Raw genomic sequence first — 10553 nt, 5'->3', positions numbered from 1 at the left:
GCAGTCGGTTCTCATTCTTCCTGTTCCTGTGTTTTTATGGTTATGACGTTGTGCAGTCGCGGTTGTCGTGGTCGGAATTCGTCTCTGCTGCCGCTTGAGGTGGCTGCCGAGCTGCCGCTGAACCGATTCATAGACCGCCACTGTTCCAGTTCAGTCGCTCCTTCTTCGTTCGGTAAGAATTTTCGATTTGAAAGCTCTCTAGTTACTATTCTGTCATCATACACTAAGGTTTTGCGGCATCAATTGCTATGAGATTGAGTTTCTATTGTTATGTGTCGCGATTAGTGTTGCTGTGGTTACCGCGGGAGTGGCTTGGAGCCAAGGTTGCGGTTGTTGATGATCTCGATTTAAGATAGGAGGTTCCTGTGACGCGTTTGGGTTATGAAAATGCATTTTGAGGTAGGGGCACTTTCCAAAAACTATAGTTTATTATTGGAATTATTACATATAGATACCGATGTGAGACAATGTATTTGGTGATTGTATAAGCCTTATGTGATGTTGATTGTCCTGGATGAATGTAATTATTATTTGGTTTTGATGAATGGATTGTTGTGTGGATTTGTAAAATGAAATGCTTTTGGAGTTGATTCTTTTAAAGCTTTGATATCTGAGTTTAATCCGTTGAGGATTGATTTGAATTGAGTTAATTATTTTGATGATGTGAAAAGTCGAATGCACTTTTGAATTCAGCCTGGTTTACTTTAAATGACTTGGTATTGGACAAATGATTTGTTATTGAGCCGTTTCTTTAAAGTTTTGGAAACGAGTTAAATCGGTTGATATTGAGTTAATTTTGAAATGGTTTCCCTGAGATATGCCACTGAGGCGACTGTTGGATTTAGCTTGCTTTTGATTTGATTTCTGGTTTTGAGATGTTGAGAAGGAATGAGAAACGGTTTAGTTGGGACCCGAACCGGGTGGCAAAAGTCCAAGTTTTAGGGGAGGTGCTGTCGAAATTTCTACAAAATCCTAGTCTTGGTTGAAAAGTTATTTAAAAGGGGTTGGATTCGAGAAGTTGTATTATTTGATTTATCAAAAGAATATTTATGTTTTCAAGCTTAATTTATTTAGTGAACTTTATGCCTTGAGTTCGACTTATTTAGAAGTGAACTATTTTTACCGTTTGAATCACAAAAGTAAAGAATGATGCTCTAATATTGATTTTAATATAAAAAGGAGCTTTTCGTGATTTCAAAGGAATCTAGACTTTTGATTGAGTAACTAAGTTTGAGGCATTTTTGGAAGAGTTAGAAAAATGGGTTCCAAAAAGAAATCTGAAAGTGGTTTGATTCAAATGAATCGGTTCCTTTTCAAATGAGTTGATTTTTGGATCGATTGGAACTTGTGATTTTGTATGGTCGATTTCATAATAAATTCAGCTTTATTTACTTGAACCGAGAATCCATGATTTTAAGAGTTTCAATGAATTTTAAGGAATTGATATAGGTTGACCTTCCCTAAAGACTTGGGACTTTGCCGAGAAGCTTTTGTTATAAAATCCCATTGTTGGATGGGTGGTTTTGAATACTTTGAAATAAATCCTTAACTTGCCATGGTTTTGGAAGTTTTGGAAAGAGAATGCTGAGAGTGGCTTTGTTTTAAAAAGGGAACTCACCTTGACTAAATTTGACTTATGAGCCTGAGATGATTTGAGAAATGAGATCTTGAAAGCCAAGGCTGAAAAGAGTTGAAATTTGATTTCAAAGTGAATTGGCTTGAGAAAAGTGATTTATGGTTTAAATGCCAGTTTTATGAATTTGATGATGTTGAATGGTGGAAGTGCTGTTTTGTTATGGGCCGAAATGGCTGTGTATGATTACGAATATTGGCTGGTTTTGGATTGAACCATGAGCCAGAATGGCTGTATATGATATTGATTTATGGTTGATTGCCGAATGAATTATGGGCCGTATGGCTAACTATGAATTTTGAATTTAAGCCGGATGGCTTAGATGGATGTTGATCCATGGCTGGGACTGAATGAATATATGCTTGAGATACCTGGGTAGTAGCATGGGTTGTGGTTTGTCCCACTTGCTCCAGGTCAGAGACTGTGACGCCTGGGTAGTAGCGGTAGTAGTGGTGATTCCACTCACTCCAGGTTGAGCTTTTAAACACCCGCCTGGGTAGTAGCCGCAGTAGTGGTTATTCCACTGGCTCTGGGTTTAGCGGGTAGTAGCAATGGGATTGTAGCTCAAACCTACTTGCTCCGCGATGGGTGTTTCTGTCCATGGTTAGCTACCAGGACGTGTCGGGTGGCTATATAACCGACAGATGATATCATCAGCCACTAGGGACAGGCATGCATCATATGCATCTATGTGACATTGTTTGGGTGTGCATCTTGTACTTGGTTTGCCTATGTGATTAACTGCTAATTGTTTTACTTGCTGTAACTGTTTGTTTGTGCTTGAACTCCCTATCTGTGTTTGCAACTGGGACTCTGTTGGATTGTGATGATTCGGTTGATGGTTGGATTGATTGAGCCTAGGGCCGTGGTTGGATTGAGATGGACCGACGGTTAGTCTCGGTTTTGTGTTTCTGGTTTGGAATAAAATATGAAAGGCTATTTTGGTTCAGCATAGATAAACCGTTTTGAAAGGCTTTTGATGTTTTGAAAATTGAACGGTTCCTCTTTCAGAAAAGATTTCCGACTTTACTTTTAGTGTAAACCGTTGTTTTTGAAAAGAGGCATAAGACGGTTATTAATCACTGGTATGGTTTATCTTCATGTATCCTATTAAAGTAATTCCCAAAACCCTCTACTGAGAAATCTTTTCGAGGATGATGTTCTCACCCGCTACATTTTTTCCCTTTCAGGATATGGGCGCTGAAGTCACGAAGAGTTTATTTATTTGTTGTTGAGATGTTCTGTATTGCTTCAGATTATTATTTTTGTACCCTCGCCTTTATCTTGATTTATTTTGTAAGAGGGGTAGGAATTGTATTAGATAATGCTTGTGATATTATTTATATCTATGTATATATATATATTATATATATATATATATGAATGTACTTTTTATGAGTTTTTGTAAGTTGTATGGTATCTATGGATGTACGTTATCGAATGAAAGTAATTTTGGGAGTGGTATTGCGGTATAAAGTTTTAAACAGGCTCATATTTTAGTATTAAATAGTATAAGTGTCGTCATAATGTCCGAGCTATCAGAGTTGCGCAGCCGGAAGCGTGAGCTTTGGTAGTTAGGGTGTTACATTATGGTATCAGAGCTGTCCTTCCTGTAGAGCCTGAGGAATGGACTAACTATGCTTCAATTGTATACTCTGAGCTTTTGTCATGTATTAGGTCTTGTCGGATGACGAGAATTAGAGCTTTATGCACATGACGATTGATGCGTATTTTCGGAAAACAGAAAACGAATTCCAAACACACAAAACTAACCGGCAAGTGCACCGGGTCGTATCAAGTAATAAAACTCACGGGAGTGAGGTCGATCCCACAGGGATTGAAGGATTGAGCAACTTTAGTTTAGTGGATGATTTAGTCAAGCAAATCAAAAGTTGATTTGAGTGGTTTGTATTCGACAGAAGCTAAATTGCATGAAATTTAAAAGGGAGAAGGGTAAATTGCAGAAAACTAAAGAGCAGAGAAAGTGAATAAGCTGAATCTTAAAGAACAAGTAATGTAAATTGCAGAAACTTAGATTGCAAGAAATGTAAATTGCAGAATCTTAAAATGCAAGAAATGTAAATTACTTGAATTATAAAGGGGATTGGGAAGTGGGTTTGTAGAATTTAAACAAGGAAAAGTAAAATGCAATAGTAGAAGATGTAGAAGATGACTTGAATTAAACCGGATCTAAAACGGAAACGAGAGAAAGCTTGGTGTAGCAATAAAATAAAGAAATTGAAATTTAAGGATTTGGAGTGCATACATCGATGCGCACGCATAACACACGCGCACACGTGGATATGAAGTCACATGGCGACGCGTACGCGTGACATGACGCGCACGCGTGGGAAGTAAAAATGCTTTACTAAGCCCCCAAACATCAATTCTAAGTTTGGTGTTGGGTGATGCGTATTTTCGGAAAAATTGAGCAATTTTAGTTTAGTGGTTGATTTAGTCAAGCGAATCAAGTATTGGTTTGAGTGGTTTGTAATTGACAGAAGCTAAAGTGCTTGAAATGTAAAGGGAGAAGCTAAATTGCATGAAATGTAAAGAGAAAAGCAAATAAAAGTTCTGAATCTTAAAGAACAAGAAATTAAATGGCAGAAACTTAGAACGCAAGAAATGTAAATTGCAGAATCTTAGAGTGCAAAAAATGTAAATGGCTTGAATTGTAACGGGAATTGGGAATTGGATTTGCAGAAATTAAACAAGGAAAAGTAAAATTCAATAAACAGAAAAGTAAAAGATGACTTGAATTGAATCGGATCTAAAACGGAATTGTAAATGGGCTTGAAAAGCATTAAACAGAGAATCGAAAATGGGGAATCCAGATCTCAGGACTCAAGAGACTAGATAACCAAGTCTAGATCTCAATGCCTTCCTAGATCCAACAAGAACAACTGCAAAGGAAATGAAGAAGTGTAAATTGTAGAGAGAATAGAATAAGAAGCGATTAACAGAAAAGGGAATTCAATTAAGCAGAAAATTAAACAAGATCTCAAGGTGAGATTGAAACAGAAGTTCTTCAATTCTCCACCCAAGATCCGAAGCAAGAAAAGTAAAGAGTACTGAGCAAGAACAAGGAAGAAGAGAGATCAATTCTCCTCCCAAATTCTCTAGAATTCTAAAGCAACCAATCAAAAACGTAAAGGTGAGCTCTCTGTAAGTGTTCCAAGAATGCCAAAGGAAAAGCTCTCCATTGCATTAATTCATACATGGTTGATTGAATCAAAGGAAACATGGAAATCTACCCAATTGGCTTGCTTATGGCTCAAGAAAGTGCATAAATCAATCGAAAACAAAAGAAAAAGGCTAGTGAAACTAGGCTAAGATGACTTGTCATCAACGATCTATTGATTAACGCTGTTAGTCTTGCGTTGCATAATTCTTGGTATTAAGTTTGGCCGGCTTAATACTAGTGAATTATGTATATGAAAGCACTAATGGGTTATCATAGATGATATACGAGTTTTGAGTAAAGCGAATCGTGAGTTTTGAAAACGTTGGAAACTATTTCTCGAGGCTATTCAGTTGTGTGTCTTGGATTTTGTTCGGATTGACCTGTTCTTTCATGTCCTAACTTGGAGTTCTTGTTTGCTAATCCTTTTGAGAAGTAGTTTGATTTTTCAATTCTATTCTTCTAATCATATGCATTCTTGTTTGATCTTAAGTGCTTATGCTTGTTTAAAATCCTTGTTGCATCTATCTTCCTCTGTTTGAATTCTTCTTGATTCATGTATTCTTTGATATGGTTTTGAACTTGTCCTAATTCGTTGTGCATTTCAACTCCGGATTTCGAGTCCATTCTTAGAGAACTTGTTGATTCGGTTTTTCTCTTATTTGACAATGATTACATCCAATTTTGAGATTTTTATAAAACTTGCTGTTGACTAGATATACACTTATCTATATGTGGGACTTTGAAGATTTCTTATACAGTTTAACAACTATTCATTTCAAATACGTCGCCTGTACTTTTACTAGTTTACGGAACTACACTTATTTTTAACTACAATTTGACTTTCTTGTAATTTTACTATAGTTCCAATGCACATCTTCATTTGATTATGTATTTGAATATTTTTCAAAATTTTGAAAAGAAAGGATTTACCACCTTTGTCTCGGTTGAGTTTCGTTTGATAAGCTTTATTTAACTTATTTTGAATCGAGTTTGATTTAGCATACTATATGGTTTATGCCATTGTTGATCTTTTGAAAATGTTGGACTCATATCTTTCTTCTTACGAACGAACTAAAGTCTTCCTTAAGCCTTCCATCTCCATGAATGTCATGCTTGACCTTGTTTTTAACTGATCTTTTACATCTTGTGGATATTGCCATTGATCTTAGTTTTTCCTTTTGTGAATCTCATTCTAATATGAGTAAGTTTGATTCGTTTCAAAATAGTGCATCATTTATCCTCTCATTGTCTCTACCAGAGTTTTTAGTCAAAGATTTATCCTTGAGAAATTACTAATGATTGGGTTGTCTTTTCCTATGACTTTTGTATTCTTTTGAATCAATTGAAAGTTTGTTTGATGTCTCATGCCTAGTGGATATTGTTTGAACTATTTTGGTTTAAGATCCTTTCTTGCAAGGCTTGACTCCTTTTTAGTACATCTTAAACTTCTTAAATGTTCTTCTGAGATGGTGATTTCAAGAACACTTTTGGAGTCTTGTTTTGAACCTTTTAAAGAAGTTTTGAATTCTCGTGTAAAAAGTTTTAAACGGAATTTGTTTTCTGTTGCTTGATTGAGATTGAAACCATTGTTCAGTTTTTGACAAAATTGTTTTAGAGTTGACATGCACTATTTTAAATGAGGTTTTGAAATGTTTCCTTGTTTAATGGAAACCTGTTCGTTTGTAACGCACCACTTGGTTCCTTACCAATTGTAAGCAAATTTTTACCTCGGAATTTCTTTTCTAAAGAGAATTTAACTTCCTCTTTCGTCCTTGCTATAAATTTTATATATACTTGTTTGAATATGGACTTTGATAATTTTTGAACAAGCATTTGATTTTTCTTCCGAGTCTTCTGAACTACTTTTGGTTAAGATTGTGCACCTAACTATCTTTCTAAAATAGTTGAGAAAATATTTTTGCTCTCAGCTAAATCTGTGTACAGTTGTTTTTAAAATTCTACATGATCTGTTTCAACATGAAGTTGTATTACAGCAAAGCCACATTTATGCTTTTGTTTCTCTCTTGAAGAATGTTTATTACTTGACTTTCTTCTAAACTGCGAAGTGATTTTTCTGCAAATTTTCGATTCTTTTATGAACAATGTATTCGGAAGTATTTTTAATCATGCTCTTGAGTTCTGTGAGCTTTGTTTGGGTTTGAAATATTCTCTTCTGTAAACCTCATGCTTCCTCGACTCAGCTTGAGTTTGTTTCAAACTGATGCGCTGGTTTTCTTATTGATCCTATTGAATTTCCTTAATCCAAGCGTTATCTTTGAAGTTGTCAATTGAATTGTGTCTAGCAAACTTTATTGCTTGAGCATCCTTGTTTATTTGGAATTGGATACATTCTCTCAGATCTATGAGTACTATCCCTGACATTTGATTCTTCTTCCTAAATCTTGTGTCCTTCTGAGTAGACTCGAGAATTGTTTTGATATCACGTGTGACTTGTAGACGTAGTAACGCGATGCGTTAGTTCTTTAAGACGTGATATGTATATATGGAAGGTGAAGCAGTAGGTGTGTAACGTTATGATGAGTTGTGGGTGTTTTGTCTCTTGCAAATGAGCTTGCGGGTGTTAGGCTCATGATCAGCTATGAGGTTGTAAAGTGCTTGATAGAGTTGGAGAGTTGAAGCTTTGAGGTTGAGATGAGATTAGTGTGCGGATGTTGAGCACGTCGTTGTAACCTCATCCTGTTTTATAACCTTCAATGCCTTGCTTTACTACCACATGCTTGAACCATGACATCTTTTGCACTTGAGCCTATCTTGTAATGTTTGCTTTGCAACCATATTCCTACCTATGTATCCTTATGCATACGACCACCCAAGTATTTGAAAACCGTATATATATTTATATTTTGAGATATTTTTGCTTCTTCCTTAAATGTATTCAAGGGTGAACTCATATGAAATTTCTTTCGTTTTCTAACAATTTTTGAGGGCGAAAATTTTTATAAGGTGGGTAGAATGTAAGACCCAGAACCTTTGAAAAGTCTTTTTATGATCAAGTCTCAAATCATATAGTTATTTATCTCCTTAATTTCAGAAATTATTTTATTAAAGATAATTAAGGCAAGTTTTGTTTTTTGAATTTGAGATGAGTTATGATTATTATCCAATTTTATAATAATTGGATTATTTTCTATATTTGAATTATAAAGTTGTTAGTTATGAAATAATAAGGATTTTATATGATTTGGATTAGATAAGTAATATTTTAAATATTACTATTGCTATTTTGGAAAAATAGAGAAATTAATTATATTATTTCTAATTTTTAGATTTGGGCATTATATTGAAAATAAAGTGTGAAGTTGATAAGCAAATAGTATTTTTATACATTATTATTGTTGGATTAGAATTTATTTCTAATTACTATATTATCCCTATTTTTTGTGAAATTACCAAAATGCCCTTAACCCTAATTTTTAAAAAAAATGAATGAAACCCTAAAGCCCTACTTGGTAACCCGTTGCTCCCCCATGCCCTAGCAGCCACAACACACACACACACAGCTTCCTTCCTCTCTTTCCATGAAACGGGAAGAAACAGAAGCAGAAAAATGAAATTTGAGGGAGGAGAAAGAAGGGTTCGCCGGCGTAGAGGGGGAAGGGGGATCACCGCGCCGCCAAACGTCCTCACCGCACCTGACAACGAGCTGCGTTCCACAGCCACCCGTTGCATCCTGCCTGTGCCGTCCTTCACACCATCGCCGCCGTCGCGCCATCTGCGATCAGCCTCGCCGTTGTAATTTCTGTCAAGTCCGTTCCGCTATTGGTGTCGCAAACCAGGTAGAGGAAGAAGGAGACTCTATCGCGTTGTCACCATGCCAGACCGACGCGCGAGGAGCCGGGCTGTCGCTGCCTTTCCCGTTGTAGAGAAGAGAGAGAGGTCGCGCGATGTTGATGGTGGGAGATGCGGGCCAGTGGCACGTGCAGGAACGCAACCCACTGCGCGGAGCTATCTCCGCCGTTACTGCCGTCGTCAGTGCCGCCGAGGCTCCAGTCATTCTTGTCGTTGAGGGGGCTCACCGGAGTTGCTGGAGGCTGCCATCGCTCTATCTGGCCCTGTGTTGAGCTGCGCCGGTAAGCCTCTGTCGCCAGAAAACATCCCTGCTGTTGTGTCACCAGAGTTCTGACCGCCGAAAAAACCTCGCTGCCGCTGTGATTGTAGTCCACCGTATGGCCGTCGGAGAAAATTGCCTTGGCCGCTGAAACCACCGCCGATAAGGGTCCTTGCAGTCGGTTCTCATTCTTCCTGTTCGTGTGTTTTTATGGCTATGACGTTGTGTAGTCGCGGTTGTCGTGGTCAGAATTCGTCTCTGCTGCCGCTTGAGGTGGCTGCCGGGCTGCCGCTGAACCGATTCATAGACCGCCACTGTTCCAGTTCAGTCGCTCCTTCTTCGTTCGGTAAGCATTTTCGATTTGAAAGCTCTCTAGTTACTATTCTGTCATCATACACTAAGGTTTTGTGGCATCAATTGCTATGAGATTGAGTTTCTATTGTTATGTGTCGTGATTAGTGTTGCTGTTGTTACCGCGGGAGTGGCTTGGAGCCAAGGTTGCGGTTGTTGATGATCTCGATTTAAGATAGGAGGTTCCTGTGATGCGTTTGGGTTATGGAATTGCGTTTTGAGGTAGGGGCATTTTCTAAAAACTATAGTTTATTATTGGAATTATTACATATAGATACTGATATGAGACAATGTATTTGGTGATTGTATAAGCCTTATGTGATGTTGATTGTCCTGGATGAATGTAATTATTATTTGGTTTTGATGAATGGATTGTTGTGTGGATTTGTAAAATGAAATGCTTTTGGAGTTGATTCTTTTAAAGCTTTGATATCTGAGTTTAATCCGTTGAGAATTGATTTGAATTGAGTTAATTATTTTGATGATGTGAAAAGTCGAATGCACTTTTGAATTCAGCCTGGTTTACTTTAAATGACTTGGTATTGGACAAATGATTTGTTATTGAGCCGTTTCTTTAAAGTTTTGGAAACGAGTTAAATCGGTTGATATTGAGTTGATTTTGAAATAGTTTCTTTGAGATATGCCACTGAGGCGACTGTTGGATTTAGCTTGCTTTTTGATTTGATTTCTGGTTTTGAGATGTTGAGAAGGAATGAGAAACGGTTTAGTTGGGACCCGAACCGGGTGGCAAAAGTCCAAGTTTTAGGGGAGGTGCTGTCGAAATTTCTACAAAATCCTAGTCTTGGTTGAAAAGTTATTTAAAAGGGGTTGGATTCGAGAAGTTGTATTATTTGATTTATCAAAAGAATATTTATGTTTTCAAGCTTAATTTATTTAGTGAACTTTATGCCTTGAGTTCGACTTATTTAGAAATGAACTATTTTTACCGTTTGAATCACTGAAGTAAAGAATGATGCTCTAATATTGATTTTAATATAAAAAGGAGCTTTTCGTGATTTCAAAGGAATCTAGACTTTTGATTGAGTAACTAAGTTTGAGGCATTTTTGGAAGAGTTAGAAAAATGGGTTCCAAAAAGAAACCTGAAAGTGGTTTGATTCAAATGAACCGGTTCCTTTTCAAATGAGTTGATTTTTGGACCGATTGGAACTTGTGATTTTGTATGGCCGGTTTCATAATAAATTCAGTTTTATTTACTTGAACCGAGAATCCATGATTTTAAGAGTTTCAATGAATTTTAAGGAATTGATATAGGTTGACCTTCCCTAAAGACTTGGGACTCTGCCGAGAAGCTTTT

At 36.9% G+C, this 10553-nt stretch overlaps 1 long non-coding RNA gene across 2 annotated transcripts; it reads left to right on the top strand.

Moving 5' to 3' along the window:
* Positions 364 to 2987, top strand: LOC110267694. Of its 2 annotated transcripts, none has more exons than XR_002355574.1 (2): positions 364 to 399; positions 2824 to 2987. It is a non-coding gene; the product is annotated as an uncharacterized LOC110267694 (long non-coding RNA). The 2 variants fall into 2 exon arrangements; XR_002355577.1 differs by lacking the exon at positions 364 to 399 and adding an exon at positions 2305 to 2338.

The sequence above is a fragment of the Arachis ipaensis genome, chromosome B02 (genome assembly GCF_000816755.2).
Source record: "Arachis ipaensis cultivar K30076 chromosome B02, Araip1.1, whole genome shotgun sequence".
In the NCBI taxonomy this organism is placed as follows: Eukaryota; Viridiplantae; Streptophyta; class Magnoliopsida; order Fabales; family Fabaceae; genus Arachis; species Arachis ipaensis.
Note: the sequence above shows the minus strand (reverse complement) of the source record. Positions and strands in the feature narration are given on the sequence as shown.